This window comes from Etheostoma spectabile, unplaced genomic scaffold (genome assembly GCF_008692095.1).
Source record: "Etheostoma spectabile isolate EspeVRDwgs_2016 unplaced genomic scaffold, UIUC_Espe_1.0 scaffold00018675, whole genome shotgun sequence".
In the NCBI taxonomy this organism is placed as follows: domain Eukaryota; kingdom Metazoa; phylum Chordata; class Actinopteri; order Perciformes; family Percidae; genus Etheostoma; species Etheostoma spectabile.
Window position 1 is genome coordinate 11,580 of NW_022604395.1, and position 16,163 is coordinate 27,742.

General features: G+C 44.2%; 5 non-coding genes and 2 pseudogenes across 5 annotated transcripts; 2 read left to right on the forward strand and 5 right to left on the reverse strand.

Annotated features, from left to right (window-relative positions):
- Positions 1 to 596: 596 nt before the first annotated feature.
- trnat-agu (transfer RNA threonine (anticodon AGU)) lies at positions 597 to 670 on the reverse strand. The gene has a single exon. It is a non-coding gene; the product is annotated as a tRNA-Thr (tRNA).
- A 466-nt stretch (positions 671 to 1,136) lies between these two features.
- On the reverse strand, positions 1,137 to 1,209 carry trnat-ugu (transfer RNA threonine (anticodon UGU)). Its single transcript has one exon. It is a non-coding gene; the product is annotated as a tRNA-Thr (tRNA).
- A 733-nt stretch (positions 1,210 to 1,942) lies between these two features.
- trnat-ugu (transfer RNA threonine (anticodon UGU)) lies at positions 1,943 to 2,015 on the reverse strand. Its single transcript has one exon. It is a non-coding gene; the product is annotated as a tRNA-Thr (tRNA).
- A 2,858-nt stretch (positions 2,016 to 4,873) lies between these two features.
- On the reverse strand, positions 4,874 to 4,955 carry trnal-aag (transfer RNA leucine (anticodon AAG)). The gene has a single exon. It is a non-coding gene; the product is annotated as a tRNA-Leu (tRNA).
- A 726-nt stretch (positions 4,956 to 5,681) lies between these two features.
- Positions 5,682 to 5,804, reverse strand: LOC116681687 (uncharacterized; annotated as a pseudogene).
- A 3,477-nt stretch (positions 5,805 to 9,281) lies between these two features.
- trnaa-cgc (transfer RNA alanine (anticodon CGC)) lies at positions 9,282 to 9,353 on the forward strand. The gene has a single exon. It is a non-coding gene; the product is annotated as a tRNA-Ala (tRNA).
- A 4,057-nt stretch (positions 9,354 to 13,410) lies between these two features.
- On the forward strand, positions 13,411 to 13,531 carry LOC116681686 (uncharacterized; annotated as a pseudogene).
- Positions 13,532 to 16,163: the final 2,632 nt, after the last annotated feature.

Here is a 16,163-nt window from a genome sequence, read left to right on the forward strand (position 1 = left end):
AAAGGCGAGCAGCTGCGTTTTGGACAAGCTGGAGCCGAATTAAAGATTTCTGGGGTAGGCCCATATAGAGAGTTACAATAATCCAGCCGAACAGTGATAAAAGCATGAATGACACCCCCTTCCACCCCCTTTAGATGATCTGATTCATTTCCAAACCAGTCCAGATTAACAATTAACAAGTTGTGTGCAGGGGGCCTTACCCCTGACTTCCACCAACTGCGGATCCACTCCGCTTCGTGTCTGTTCCGTGATCCGCAGTTCATCAACACCCACCAGGTCCGGATTTGTTGCAGGCCATGACGGACCACTGAAGTCACAAGGACCCACGGGATCTTGTGAATTCATGTATGATCACGCGATATAACAGGATGTAGTTTCTATAAACAGGACCACAAAACATGATGAATGAACTAGCTTAAACTTGCATTGCTCTGAATTTCATGTGTTTTCATGTATCATCTTAAGTCTGTGTCGATGTAGTGTTTCTGTGTAAATGTAACATGCCTTTTTCATTTGCTACCAGGGCTTAATGAGCAGCATGGGGATTGGGTAGACATGATGATGGGATGCAAACAGAGGTAATGACTGCAACAACAAGGTGCTGCAGGGACTGGAACCCTGGATCTCCTGTTTACTAGACAGGCACTTTAACCAGCTAAGCCACAGCACCCCCTTGAGTACTACTCACAAACAAAACAACAAATTTACTCTCATTCAGAAGCCATCAAAGAGCGGTCCAAATATTTCATCAGAGTGATGGCTTGTGGTAAGAAATTGGTCCTGACTCTGTTGGTTTTGGTGTAAAGTACTCTGTAGCGCCTACCAGAGGAGAGAAGCTGGAATAGTTTGTGTCCGGAGTGAGATGGGTGAGAGGGTGCGAGGCCATCCGTCATCACCTGCACACTTGATGAGTGTCATCGGTGGAAGTCTAAACCAGTGATTCACAAAATGGCTGACCTAACAGCGTGCAGCCCACCTGCACCTATTAAAGCCAGCATTCCACTCCACTGGTATAGACTGTTTTCAGCCACATATAATGTTATAAGACAACATCACATGTCACTTTTGTGCTCTGGTAAATAAGGCAACTGGTAACTTTGTTACACCTGTTAAGAATCATGAATCATATGCATAGCAGGCACTGCTGGGATTTGAACCCAAGATCTCCTGTTTACAAGGCAGGCACTTTAACCACTAAGCTACCGCGCCTTCTACAGAGAAGCCCGTCTTGCAAGAATACAACGAGCTAATGAACAGGGTTGCTTCCATCCATCCACCTTCGTCCAGCAGCTCCAGTAGGGGACCCCTACAAACTCCGGCAAATGAAAACAGCTGGACGTGTCCTTGACAGATGGACGCGTTAAGGCCTCATGACTCACTGTTCATAGGGAGACCTACCCAGAACATCATAAGTCCTATCTATGCAATGTCTTTGAGAGATGAGAGATCCTTTCCCCAAAGCCCTGGTAAAATCCAACCTCCATGCCATAAGTCCCCTCATCACAAAGGTCATAAACCACTCCCTCCAGGCTGGCCATTTCTCATGGAAAGCCATGAAAAGCTTGAGTCCTCCTCAACAGTCAACATAGCGTTTGCTGTGTGGCATGTCACTTTTTATTCCTCCCATGTTAACAGTATTGACCAATACGGTAGGCTTTCTAACCTCAGCTGACACGCTCACGCCATGCAGGCAGTGTGCAGGAGCCCTAAGCTTCCAAGATAAGACTGAAATTCATGGTAATAAAAACTTTATAATCTTCACACTAAAGTTGCAAAAACACCTCCAACAAAAAGCTTTTATCCGTTTTACATGGACACATGTGACATTATGGTACAAAACAACATCACATGTCACTTTAGTGATCTAAGAAATCAGGCAATAACTTGGTTGCACATGTTAAGTATTGGCAATCATGTGGAAAAACTTCATTCAGTGACACCCAGGCATTGCTGGGATTTGGACCCAGGATCTCCTGTTTACAAGACAGGCGCTTTAACCATTAAGCTACAGCGCCTCCTGCAGCAAAGTCTGTCTTGCAAAAACATAATGACCTAGTGAAAAGGGTTCCATCCATCCATCTTTGTCCAGCAGCTCCAGCAGGGTACCCCAAACTGCCCTTTGCCGAGACACATCAACCAGCTCCGACTGGGGGATCCCGAGGCGTTCCCAGGCCAGGTTGGAGATGTACTCTCTCCACCTAGTCCTGGGTCTTCCCCAGGCGTCCTCCCAGCTGGACATGCCTGGACCAGCTCTCTACAGAGGCCCCCCGGAACCTTACCCGATTCCCTAACTACCTCAACTGGCTCCTTTCATCGCAAGGAGCAGCGGCTCTACTCCAAACCCCCACCATCCATTGGGTTAGAGATGCCAGCCCCCCTCCTGAGGAAACTCATTTTGGCCTGGTTGGCAGCCTGGTCGCCCAGCGTCTGGTTGGCAGCCTGGTCGCCCAGCGTCTGGTTGGCAGCCTGGTCGCCCAGCGTCTGGTTGGCAGCCTGGTCGCCCAGCGTCTGGTTGGCAGCCTGGTCGCCCAGCGTCTGGTTGGCAGCCTGGTCGCCCAGCGTCTGGTTGGCAGCCTGGTCGCCCAGCGTCTGGTTGGCAGCCTGGTCGCCCAGCGTCTGGTTGGCAGCCTGGTCGCCCAGCGTCTGGTTGGCAGCCTGGTCGCCCAGCGTCTGGTTGGCAGCCTGGTCGCCCAGCGTCTGGTTGGAAGCCTGGTCGCCCAGCGTCTGGTTGGAAGCCTGGTCGCCCAGCGTCTGGTTGGAAGCCTGGTCGCCCAGCGTCTGGTTGGAAGCCTGGTCGCCCAGCGTCTGGTTGGAAGCCTGGTCGCCCAGCGTCTGGTTGGAAGCCTGGTCGCCCAGCGTCTGGTTGGAAGCCTGGTCGCCCAGCGTCTGGTTGGAAGCCTGGTCGCCCAGCGTCTGGTTGGAAGCCTGGTCGCCCAGCGTCTGGTTGGAAGCCTGGTCGCCCAGCGTCTGGTTGGAAGCCTGGTCGCCCAGCGTCTGGTTGGAAGCCTGGTCGCCCAGCGTCTGGTTGGAAGCCTGGTCGCCCAGCGTCTGGTTGGAAGCCTGGTCGCCCAGCGTCTGGTTGGAAGCCTGGTCGCCCAGCGTCTGGTTGGAAGCCTGGTCGCCCAGCGTCTGGTTGGTTTTGAGCCGTTTGGGTCCGTTCAGGGGCAATTGAACATCTGCAAGTTTTTGAATAGCTGCCTCAGCTTCCACTTCATTGGTTTCCAGTTGTGCTGAAAAATATGTAGAAATTGTTAAGTTCCAGCTACTTTTGACGTTAATACTGTAAAGAATTTACCATTAAGGCTTCTTTGTTTTTTATTAAAAAGCAAAGCAAGTATTAAGACTTCCTTTCAAGACTTTATCGCCCCAAAAGACTTCATTGGTAATTAGGCCAGTGGAGTTTGTTTACATCATTACCGAATCTGAATTGAGATTAAGCTAGCACAGCAGTTATGTTCATGTGCTGCATTTACTTTGTTTGGGAAATTCCACGCTCTACAGAGCTACCTTAGCTTAAGTTGGCTGACTGACTATATAAATGTCTGAATAATTTGAGAAGCCAGCTGTATACCCATATTGTATGGTCAATATAGCTTAAATTAAACATGGGTTGAATCCCCATTCCAAAAGCCAGACAGCTTAACCTTAATTTACTACATTGTGCCACAAAGAACCTCAGCTGTAAACACAATTGCAGCATTTTCCCAATAGGGTTTCACAGAACTTGCTCACCTTCTTTAGCGGCTTGGATCAACATGGACTCCATTGACTGGAGAAGTGCGAAGGCCCTCTTCATGGAGATATCATTGGGAGACACATCTGTAGAACAAAATAAATTCAGTTAGCGTCTGTAAGTAGCTCTTGAAAGATTCAGTCACTAATGGTCTTACCTCTAATCATTCTCCTCTGCAGCTCATCATCATGTCTGTCATTTGTGCCTCCAACTGGCAAACTCAAGCCTAAGGACAATGCAACTGCTGTTAATCAAATGTTTGTGCGGTTTGACGCCACATATCATGAACTTGTTCTAGCTAAATTTCATTTCAGTAATTTACCCTACTCTTTACATTTGCTATACTCCAAAACATATTTGAACAAGATTCAAACAGAAGAAATGTAACAACCTTTGTTAATCCAAACAGTCAGCACACAAACAACAAAGACCCTAACAGCTGCCATCACTCCAGTCACCAAGAGAAACTGGTTCCTGTGCTACATGCCAGGTTAAAAACCATCATGCAGGTAGCACAGCTGTTGCTGATCAGCTCTGATTGGCTCTCTCTGCAGAGTCAGTGCTAGTTGAGATTCAGCCCATGAAAAATGGGAATTTGGAAGCAAGGGACAATTATAGACGATATTGGAAAGAAAGTCCAGGAAGTTGTGTTTTTTACAAGAAAGAAATTTGATGAGGTTTGTCTGAACACTGTTAGACTTTTTTTTGTAAATTTGCGTTATTTTACTGGCAACGTGCTGTAACTTCCTGATTACAGTATCATAACTGTACATGTTTTTTACAGTATAATACCCTTACTGTAACTTAATTTTACAGTGGTAAAAATACCCTTAGTTTTACTGTTTAAAGAACTCCACAGTAGCAAAGCCCCAGCGATTGATTAAATCCGTTGAGAAATATTGTAAGGAGAGGCTGTCTTGGTTGACATACCTCTTCAACATTGCGTGGAGGTCTGTGGCAGTGCCTAAGGAGTGGCAGACCAGGGTGGTTGCTCCCCTCTTCAAGAAGAATGGCATCTGCCCATTACAGGAGTATCACTATGCTCAGGCTCCTTGGTAAACTCTACTCCAAGGTGCTGGAAACTCAAGTCTAGCCAATCCTCAGCAAGGAGTGTGCCAATGTACGTACCATTTCAGCAAATGGCAGTGGTGGGATTTGAACCCACGCCTCCAGAGAGACTGGAGCCTTAATCCAGCGCCTTAGACCGCTCGGCCACACTACCTGCAAATAGCACTTCCCCAAATCGTGACAAACACAAAGAACGTAACTAACGGTATGCTTGTTAATGTTATTGGAACAAAACGTTTGCAAGGGAAAAGCCAATACTTACATACTAAAAAATTTTATCACTCTTGGTCATTTTTCTGTGGCATTGTTGATTTTAGAATATTGTACCCAGCATTAAGTAAGTAGGTTTAGGTCTGTGTGAATATGGGCTGAGCATTTACCTGGGCAAAATTTGTGAACATCTTCTGTTGCATATTCACTGTAAAGAGCCATTACTCCTCCAACTGCCAACTATTGTTCCAGAGACGATAGGATATACAGTTTTAGATTGCAAGGTAACTGTCCAAGACCAAAGACTTCACTGAAATACCTCAAGTGTTCAAAACAGTTTGTTAATTTTTTGAAAAGTCATGTTTTTGATTACAAATTCCAGCACAGTTGTTCATTTACCATTCAAAAACAAAAGTGCAAACATGAAACACATACTACTTAGATACTGCATCCATCCTGATCACAGCCACGAGGGGGATCTGCATGTGCTTTCTAACCAGCAAGTTTCTGGAGGTCCAAATGGCATCTTTGATGGTGGCCAGGGTGAGCCACTGATTTGCAAAGTCACATGCTGGTATCTGTTTCTTTGGCCTCGCCCCATATAGCACTAGCTGTGTGAGGACACTGAGTCTAGTTAAGGACAGCATATTTGTTTTTCACCAGCACAAAAGGCTTGGCCATACAGCAAAGCCCACCAAAACAAGTTTTAGCTCATCTGTGTTCCCTTCCAAGGAAGTCTTTAGTAAAAGGCAAAAAGATGTGTGTTATGTGTTATGAAGAGAAACCAGAGTAAGTACAGCCTTCTGCTCGAGAGCAGCAGAAAACCCTAGACAACCCAGTTCAAACCATCGCGGTAAAACTGACTTGGTGTGCCGCTTTCCAAACTAAAATGATAAGAGGCAACTTGGTAGACTCCTTACTGATGTTTATATCGGCACTCACAATGCCCTGTTTTTAAAAAACCAGCCAATCACAAGTGTTACATGTGAATAATAAATGTGTGAGTAATCAGGAAGCTCACATAAAAGATAGTTGCAAGGTTTACCAAATGTTTAACTTTGCAACCCGTAAGTTGTTGGAACCTTGGTTGCCGCCTTCCCTCACAATGTGAAACACAGATTGGTTGGGACAGGTTTCCAGAGCAGAGTGGCGCAGCGGAAGCGTGCTGGGCCCATAACCCAGAGGTCCGTGGATCGAAACCATCCTTTGCTATTTCCTATGCTTTGTATCAGCATGAAGTCTATTTCCATGTTTAACAAAGCATCTGTTGCTACAAGTGTCTGAAGTGAAAAGTCTCCACCTGCTGAAGAGTGAACTCAATTGCATGACAAGTTGATTTTCATCCATAAATATGGAAACTACAGTACTCATACCTGCTGTAACACTGGAAAAAAAAACTGCACTACAGTACAGATACGTAACAAACTGGAGTTTGATGCCATATACTACACTACAGTACAAGTACATAAATACAGTGAAACTGTATAACATGTACATTTAAAGTGCTTGTTGGGCTGTCTGATAGCCTGAGGTATAAAAGACCACTGAGCTACATCACCGGAAGATTTTCATGTTTTTTTGGATTGTTTTCTGAGATATACTTAAACTTATCTTTATTAATCCTTTTGGGATGACTCCCGCAAGGAGATATAAATATCACTGAATAAAAGAAGAAACTGTAGTAAAACATGTAAAGGGAATGTTGTATATGGCTTCAAAACCTATGGTATAAATTATAGTCGAAAAGTAACACACCTGTTGCCTTTCTGCTGGACAATGCAACGATCACTGCAAATCTTGTAACACAAACTGAAAATAAATGCTGAGAGATGCATTGGTTGTCCATAATAGTATGTTAGGTTATTTCATCCATAAAAACAGAAATTAAAGCACTCAAACCTGATCTAACACCCATAAAAACTGCAGCATAAACACAAAACAATAAATATACTACAGCACAATACTGTAAATAGATAAATAGTAAAGTAGAAACTGTAAATCATGTACATTTAAAGTGCTTGTTGTGTTGTCTGATACTCTGAGGTATTAAAAAGGGGGCATACCGCTTAGTTTGTGTTACAGGAGGTCTTGGGCTGAATCTCAGTTCTCTATCTTACCCCTTCCCCTTGGTTTTGCGCGTTCACGTGAAACCTAGTGCTGTCCCAATAAACTTTTTGAACAAGGGAAAAGGGGTGTATGGCCCTTGGAACCATAGACAGTGAATTACAAAATCAAGGGAGGACGCGAGCTTACTTGAAGCAGGAGGAAACAGCAGCTGATCCACTTTGGGGCTGAAAACGCAGAAGTTTCCTAAGTCCTGTGTTCATGTTGTACCCATTCATTATTGCATTGGTACTGTGTTATTGTAATAATTTGTAATTAATTCTTGTTCATGCACTTGTATATTGTTGTTTGTTTTGATACGGGACACTGATGATATGTGAGGGGGGGGGTTACCGGCCAACAGGCTTCAGACTAGTCTGGAATATCAGACCAGCTGTAGTTAATTTGTTTGTTTGTGGTCTTGTGTGTATTTTTTTAGTTTTACACACATGAGTGCCTTTTTATGTGTGTGACATGTTAGTTATGGTTCTAATATTTGATAATGGTTCTGTAACATAATTTTATGTAATGTTTTTGCCTGTTATGTTCAATTTATCAGCAATAAAGACAGATTTTTGTCAACAAAATGTTTTTGTGAACATCAATGACATTCAAAACGGTCATAACTGAAACCCATATACAACACACCCTGTAGACAGGTTGTATATGTATGTATAAATGAAACATGTGTATACAGATTGCAAACAGACCTAAGTACTACACAGATAAGAACATCTGCCTCTGCACCACCAAAGTGAACTTAAAATAACTATAAAATATATAAATATATACATGCATATGACACTGTTGTCAAAACCCACACAATCAACAGACAGAGACGGCATCTTGGAAGTTTGTGATCAATACTGTACGGTGTTGTAACCAAGTGGTGTCCCATTTCATAGGGGTATGTTTTCACCCCTACCCCTTACCCCTTGGTTTTAAGGTCCAAGGGGTAGGGGTAAGGGCCAAGGGGTAGGGGTAAGACAGAGGAATGGGATTCAGCCTAAATCCTGTCCACTTCCGGGTTTGGCCCCGCCAGATACAGATACAGATAATTCATATGGTTAACAGATACCGATACAGGTAATTCATACGGTTAACAGATACAGATACAGCTGTACTTGCTCATCTTTATTAAACACTTCTTGAGTTAATCTTCCACTTTTTTGCCTTTTTACGTACGTAACTACAGCTCTGATTTAATACAGGACCAATGTCAGAGATCGTACAGATCTTTCTGCAGACTTTCACCAGCTAAAAACCAATTCCCATACCGGGAGTTGAACCAGGGCCACCTGGGTGAAAACCAGGGTTTTCCTTACTATTAGAAGTCTTTAAGAGCAGAAACCAAGACCTTTTGGACACCACTTAGGCCAAATGAATGTAAAATCAAACTAACTGAAAGCTTTCTCAGATCTGCGGATTGTAGTCTCCAGAGGACTCCTTAAGAATGTGTGTAAAGGTTATTTAGGCAGAATCCAGACTGCTAGACCATATGGGACTGACACGTTGAATAATAACAACAGTGATTTTATGAATACATCCATAGATATGCCAGGAAGCTCTCATTTAATACAGGACCAATGAAACAGATGTTACAGATCTTGCTGCAGACCTTCATCGGCTAGATACCAATTCCCATACCGGGAGTTGAACCCGGGCCACCTGGGTGAAAACCAGGAATTCTAACCACTAGACTTGTGAATAACAGGGATTTCATGAATCAATTCATAGTCTGGCTGGAAACAGGCCTTCTCTTGAACATGAAGAAGCTTCTTAAGAAAGTTTTATCTTGAAGCTTTTGAGTGTTCTCTAGGTTTTTATCTGCTTTAACTATTACCGGACAGCGGGGGCACAGAGCAGAGCAGAGCGGCCATTAGGGAGGAATCCTCCTTCGTGTTCAGCTCCATTTGGAACCTGTAAGCTCACTTTAAACTAGATGTGGAAAGTTGAAAGGTTGATCTTTTTCACCTGTGCTTTGGCTTAAAAACATGTTCCACTGAGATTTGAACTCAGATCGCTGGATTCAGAGTCCAAAGTGCTAACCATTACACCATGGAACCTTTAAAAGTATTGCTAGTGTTTGCTTGGCAGTTTCTTTCATAATATCCACATGTGTGATATTGAAGCCACACAAATCTCACAACAGATCAACTATCATTCAGGGGATGTAGCTCACTGGTAGAGTGCATGCTTCGCATGTATGAGGCCCCGGGTTCAGTCCCCGGCATCTCCATTAGTGTTGTTGTCCTGACTATAGAATATCTCTTATTCTGAAAATGGAAATAATGCAGCAGGAATTACAAAACAATAAAGTGGATGTTTAACTTAACAAGTGTCTACCAACTCTGCACTTTACCCATGTCCTCCTTTACTCAACAAGTGAGAAGGATTTGAGCATTTTTGTATAGCACAGTGTTGTGGGTTGTAGTGACCTCCTTGTGTTTATGGTACTTAATGCAAAAATCAGTCTCAATGACCAGATGTGTTGCAAGATTTGCAGTCAACATTGCATTGTCCAGTGATGGTGGTATAGTGGTGACCATTGCTAATGACCAAGCAAATGACCGGTGTTGGATTCCCAGCCATCGCAGTAGCTTTCTTTGAGTGATGTTACTTTTCAACTTTGATTTATACCATAGCAGTGGTTTGATTTCCAGCCAACACCAGGTTTTGAAGCCATATACAACATTAACATTACATATTCGACCCCGGTTTCTTCTCTTATTCCGTGATCTCACAGAAAAAAGTCAAAAAAATCTGAAAATCTTCAGGGGCTGTAGCTCAGTGATAGAGCACATTTTGAGTGTCAATGCCCAGATGTGTTACAAGACTTTCAGTGAATACTGTGCTGTCCAGTGATGGTGGTATAGTGGTGAGCATAGCTTCCTTTCAAGCAGTTGACCTGGGGTTGATTCCCAGCCATCGCAGTAGTTTTCATTGTGTGGTTATTTGTGAAGAAGTAACCAGAAAGGTTACTCGCCCAACCCAATTTGATAAAATATTAGATCTCTGAAAAAGTGACAAATAAGGGAGCATATCAATCTATCAAGCTGCCTCCACGAGGATCCACAGACACAGGCAGTGCACTACGATTTGCACTTTGCCCGTGTCTGGTAACTACTACTAACCAATTAAAAAGTTTATCAACAGAGCAGAAAGCAGCAGAAAGGCAACAGGTGTGTTACTTTTTGACTATGATTTATACCATAGCAGTGTGTGACGCCCAGCAATGTGTGGTCACATTATGTGGTTTCATTTTGGATGTTTTGAATAGTAAGTATGTGATGTATATTGTTTTATAAGAGCCTTAGTTCTTGCATTTGGTGTAAATTTATTTAGTAAGTTCTATGCCAAAGTTCACCACAAGGGGGCCGCGCCTCCCAGTGAGATGGCACAGTGCGGTTTTAGCCTCTCGTCTTTAGTCTGGCAGAAGCGAGAGAAGGAAACACACTACTTGTTGCCAGTCTCATAATTTTCCTGTTCTTTTCAGGTTAGTTGTTAATAGTGATGATCCGAACGCTAGAACCCCAAACCTTTTAAAGAGTACCATTTCCTTTGAATCAAACCCCCGACAGCGGATGTGTCAGGCATCCCCCGCTCTGATCCTGTTGTCTGTCTGTATGTTTGTTGTCTCAGTCTGTGCATCATGGTTCCTGTTACCATGCAACCTGGGGAGGTGTGGCCTCCTTCACTCATCACCTGTTCCTGCTCAGCCTAATCACCATCACCTGTTCCTGCTCAGCCTAATCACCAGCACCCACCTGTGTCTCATCATCATCACTACCAGCTCTTATACCATGACCTGACATCCAGTCCCTGTCGGATCGATAGTCTTCTCAGTATGTGTTTTGGCGCCTCATCTGACTTTTGCCTGTCGTCGTTTTGCTCCGTGTCTGTCTTCGTGTTTTGTAACGTCTGTCTCTGTCTTCACATCCAGTTATCCTGCTACGGACCGTCAACACTCTTAACCCCCGGATTGTCTTCACTCACCTGCCGTCACAGCATTTCCCTCTGTTTCACCTTGGTTGGTCATCTGGTGCACGGATTAGTATCAATAAACTCTCATTGAACTTCTCCTTGTCTGCGTTTGGGTTATTCTGCCAGCCGGGTCTGACAGGATGTATCCTTTTGTCATCATTGATGGGTCATAAACACTTTTTTCAAGCAGTAACTAAACCCCTGACCAACATTTGTAACCTGAAAACCAATGTATGTGAGTGTCAAGTAATGTTATTGTTGGATTCAGGTCCAAATTTTGACATTTTAGTGCAATGCAAAGGTGCATAACCGATTGCTTTCTACTTACCTGGAGCGATGCAGAGCAGGGGGGGCCAACTAGTCAAGGAACAGCAAGAGACTTGGTATTTAAGACTACAAACTGACTATGTGACAGATGTGTAATCTGTCATGTCCTGCCTTCTGAAGCTCTAGCCAGGCGCCATTCCTCGCCTAAAACAATGAGTCATTCCAGTAAGTGAAAAGGAAACTCACATCTCCAAAGATAAAGTTGATAGACGTGACTCCCTGATGGTCTAGTGGCTAGGATTTGGTGCTCTCACCGCCGCGGAATCCTCCTCCGTGTTCAGCTCCATTTTGAACCTGTAAGCTCACTTTAAACTAGATGTGGAAAGTTGAAAGGTTGATCTTTTTCACCTTTGCTGTGGCTTAAAAACAGGTTCCACTGAGATTTGAACTCAGATCGCTGGATTCAGAGCCCAGAGTGCTAACCATTACACCATGGAACCTTTCAAAGTATTACTTGTGTTTGCTTGGCAGCTAGAAGAGCTCTTATTCAGAAAAGTGATATTACTTTTTAACTTTGATTTATACAATAGCAGTGCAAGCATTTTGCCCAGGTTTGATTTTCAGCCACTACCAGCTTTTGAAGCCATACACAACATTAACATTACATATTCCACCCAGGTTTCTTCTCTAATTCCGTGATCTCACAAAATTAAAAAAAATCAGAAAATCTTCACGGGCTGTAGCTCAGTGATAGAGCACATTTTGAGTGTCAATGCCCGGATGTGTTACAAGATTTTCAGTGAACATTGTGCTGTCCAGTGATGATAGTATAGTGGTAAACATAGCTGCCTTCCAAGCAGTTGACATGGGTTAGATTCCCAGCCATCACAGTAGTTTTCATTGTGTGGGTACTTTCTTTATTTGTGAAGATTAGCCAGAAAGGTTACTCGCCCAACCCGATTTGATAAAATATTAGATCTCCGTTATGGTACAAATAAGGGAGCATATCAATCAATCAAGCTGCTTCCACGAGGATCCACAGACACAGGCAGCACTTTGCCTGTTAACTACTACTAACCAATTGAAAAGTTTATGAACATTTGTGCAAACAGATATGGCACAGCTATTCAGATTGTTGTGACCAAGTGGTTAAGGTGATGGACTTGAGATCCATTGGGGTCTCCCTGAGCAGGTTTGAACCCTGCTGATAACAAAAAGCATTCTTTAAAAGTGGTAGCAAACCCATGACACATCACAGTTGTGCCTTCATGAACAATATTGTGTTATCTCAAGTTCTGGAAGCAACCTTTTTCATCCAATGTGTTACAAGATTTGCAGTGAACGTTGTGTTGTCCAGCAGAAATGCAACAGGTGTGCCAGTTTTTGACTATGATTTATATCAGCACAACAAGCACTTTAACAGTACATGTTTTACAGTTTCTATTTTACTGTATTTATGTGCTTGTACTGTTATGTTTTTGTTTCTTGTATTATGCTCCAGTTTTTATGAGTGTTGCGGCAGGTATGAGCATTGTAGAGACTTCACTTCAGACACTAGCAGCAACAGATGCTTTGTTAAACATCAACAGACTGGAAATAGCCTTGATGATGATACAAAGTATATGAATTAGCAGAGGATGGTTCCGATCCATCGACCTCTGGGTTATGGGCCCAGCACGCTTCCGCTGCGCCACTCTGCTCTGCAGCATCTAACCAGGCCTTGGAAAATCTGTCATTCACATTTTGATGGAAGGTGGCAACCAAGGTTCCAACAGCTTACAGGTTGTAAAGTTAAACATTTTGTATACCTTGCCACTATCTTTTATGTGAGCTTCCTGATTACTCACACATTGATTATTCACATGTAACACTTGTGATTGGCTGGCGTTTTAAAAAAGGGCATTGTGAGTACAGATATAAACATCAGTAAGGAGTCTACCAAGTGGCCTCTTATCATTTTAGTTTGGACACCCAGTGAGGCTTACCGCGATGGTTTGGACTGGGTCGACTAGGGTTTTCTGCTGCTCTCGAGCAGACGGCTGTACTCACTCTGGTTTCTCTTCATAACACACAAGTCTTTCACCTTTTACTAAAGACTTCCTTGGAGGGGAACAACGATGCGTTGAAACTGTTGGGGAAATCCTTCTATAAACTGACAACTGACTCCATGATGAATTAACACAGCGTTTATTCTTGTGGTCAACAGATGAAATGCGTTTCCGAGCAATTCTACATGCACGGACCTGATGGAAACTTGTCTAGTACAGAGGTTCCCAAAAAGGCACTTAAACAATAGCGTGCTCAGGGTTATATTGGTTCCCCTTGTGGGGCCTGATTGGTCAGCTATACTGTTGCTGGGGTACAATCCCTGCTCTGCCTCTTCCTTCTTGCCTGTCTATTATTTTCAGTTATCATTTACTTCACAAGACAGCTATGTTCACTCCCTTCTAAGTTGGTACGTCCTGTTCTCTGAGTTATCAGACCGTCCTCGAACTTCAGTGTCCTTGGCCTCACCATCTCCTCTTCTCGTGCTCACTGTAGCTTATCTGACTAAGATAGCCCTCCTGTTCTCTCCCTCCTAGCTGTACCCCAGCTGCAAAGCATAATGTATAACATGTCACACATACACACACTCTTATTTAGTCTTTGGTTAATTCAGCATATACTTTAAGCCAGCTTTTACGTGGCCGTTCCTGAGTGCCCTGTTCATCACCACCTCAGTCATTGTATTATTTTCCCACAAATTCCCCCTTTTCGCACCTACTAGGTGCGAACACTTTTTACACTAACTGCAGTGCCTCAACGTCCTCCCCGTCCTCAGGCATGGTGAGTAATGGCAGCATCCCAGCGGAATAGGGAGGCGGCGCTTTTTCTTTGGACAAGGCAGTGGTGATGAGCCGGGATATCATGGTCCGCAGGCAGGGCACACAGCAACACCCACAGGTAACTAGAATAGCGAGAAAAACAGCAATAGATGTCAAACAAGCAGTGATAAGATTCTTCCATTTGCCAAAAAAGGTTGTCATCCACCCCTCCAATGGATTTGATACACCTGAGGCGTCATGCATCTCCTGGGAAAGGGCTCGAAGTTGGTTCAAAGCCCTGGTGACCTTCCCATCCGGGGCAGTGTTGTTAGGGATGACCGTACAGCACATCTCTCCGAACATGGAACAGACTCCTCCTTTTTCAGCCAACAGCATGTCCAGCGCCATCCTATTCTGGAGCGCCATGAGGGACGTTGGGGCCATCTGCTCGGCAAGGCCTTCGATGGCATCCCTAGTTGCATTGCTCAAGCGTAAAACATTATAATGCACAAAATTTATCCTATCTACATTTTTGCTGGGAGTGACGGGGAAGATGGCTGAAAGCAGTAGTATATTCTCAAATCCTGCGGCTATTTGATCTGCCAATTTGTATTCATTCGGGACACCCTAGGAACTCCTATGCTGTCTATATAGGTTGGGGTTCCCGCCCATGGATCAAAAGCCGGGCCTTGCATACTACGGGCCCTGCGCCTTCTCTTTACGGTCAGTTGCACAGCCTTATGGTGGGTATAGTGGACTCTACTCCCACCAAAGATATGGGCATAGCTAATCTAACCATAGCACAAACTCCTGACGTTTGATTTGGGAACTTTATCTGGGAGTACAACCTAAGACCACCACAATAGTAGAATAGTCCTATTCTAGCCACTGGGCCTAGGGCTGTTTTGTTTTGTACAGTTGTATTACACCAGTCTGGGGGTATATCACCTAGTTTGATTGTGGGCTTGCTTGATCCGGTGAGATTGAAACAGTGATATCTTGCACCCTCCCCCTTTATGGCGGTAAAATACCCTGGTTTTTCAAAGCCTGGGGGAAAGAGGGATGCTAGGGTAGTACAATTGCGGGAAGCTGTCTTAGAGTGTGTGAAGTTCAACATGCATGCATATCCTGCTGGGTCCTCATTAGGAAACAACGGGGCCGGGTTAGTGAACATGACTGGTCTAGCTGTGGCACAGGCCACGCACCCTTCCATGTGTTGTTCTTTGGCATTCTGTATTAGCCACCTGATCCATAAATTGTCCTGGCCTGCACCTGCTGATAACTCTAACACATCTTCCACCCTCATTTTAGAGAAGTCCTGCACTATTACGTCTTCCTCCTTCAGAGGGGGTTTCACTGTAGTCTCTGCCATGTCAGTGTCATTCTGTGTGTGCGTGAGGGGATCCAAAATATTTATCTGCAGGGGGGTTATCTGGTCACTTCCTGCTATCCATACACCTATGGCTAACATCCACACATCCTGACCGTTCCTGCTCCCAATTGCTCTATTTACTGACAGGGTTATGGGATTTTTCGTGGGGTCTGAACTATAGTCCCGCTGTATAGATAATATCTCCCATTCATCTTGTTGTACCCACCAATCTCTTTTGTCTGTCAACCTCGCCCATGGTTTCCACCCTCCTGTTGTCCAACCCGCGTCATACCAGCTGCTACAAAGACTACCTTTCACCTGTCCGGAAGCGCTCCTTTCACAGTCCTCTACCTTTTGATAGTCGTCACAGATGTACACATCTGTGTTTTTGTAGAAACTATTATACCCCCGCAGTCTATAGCCTGACACAAATCAAAGGTAAATGACGTGGTTGAGTCTCTCACATAGGGGAGAGTCAATCTGGCACCGCACCTTGGGGATGGGCCCTTAGTGTGTTGCTTCACTACTGCCAAATTGCTCTTCTTTCTCTCGTCTAGTTTCATTTCCTTTGTTACTGAGAGGTGGTTGGACACTACCGGGTGATTGTTCTTTGTGGTCTCGG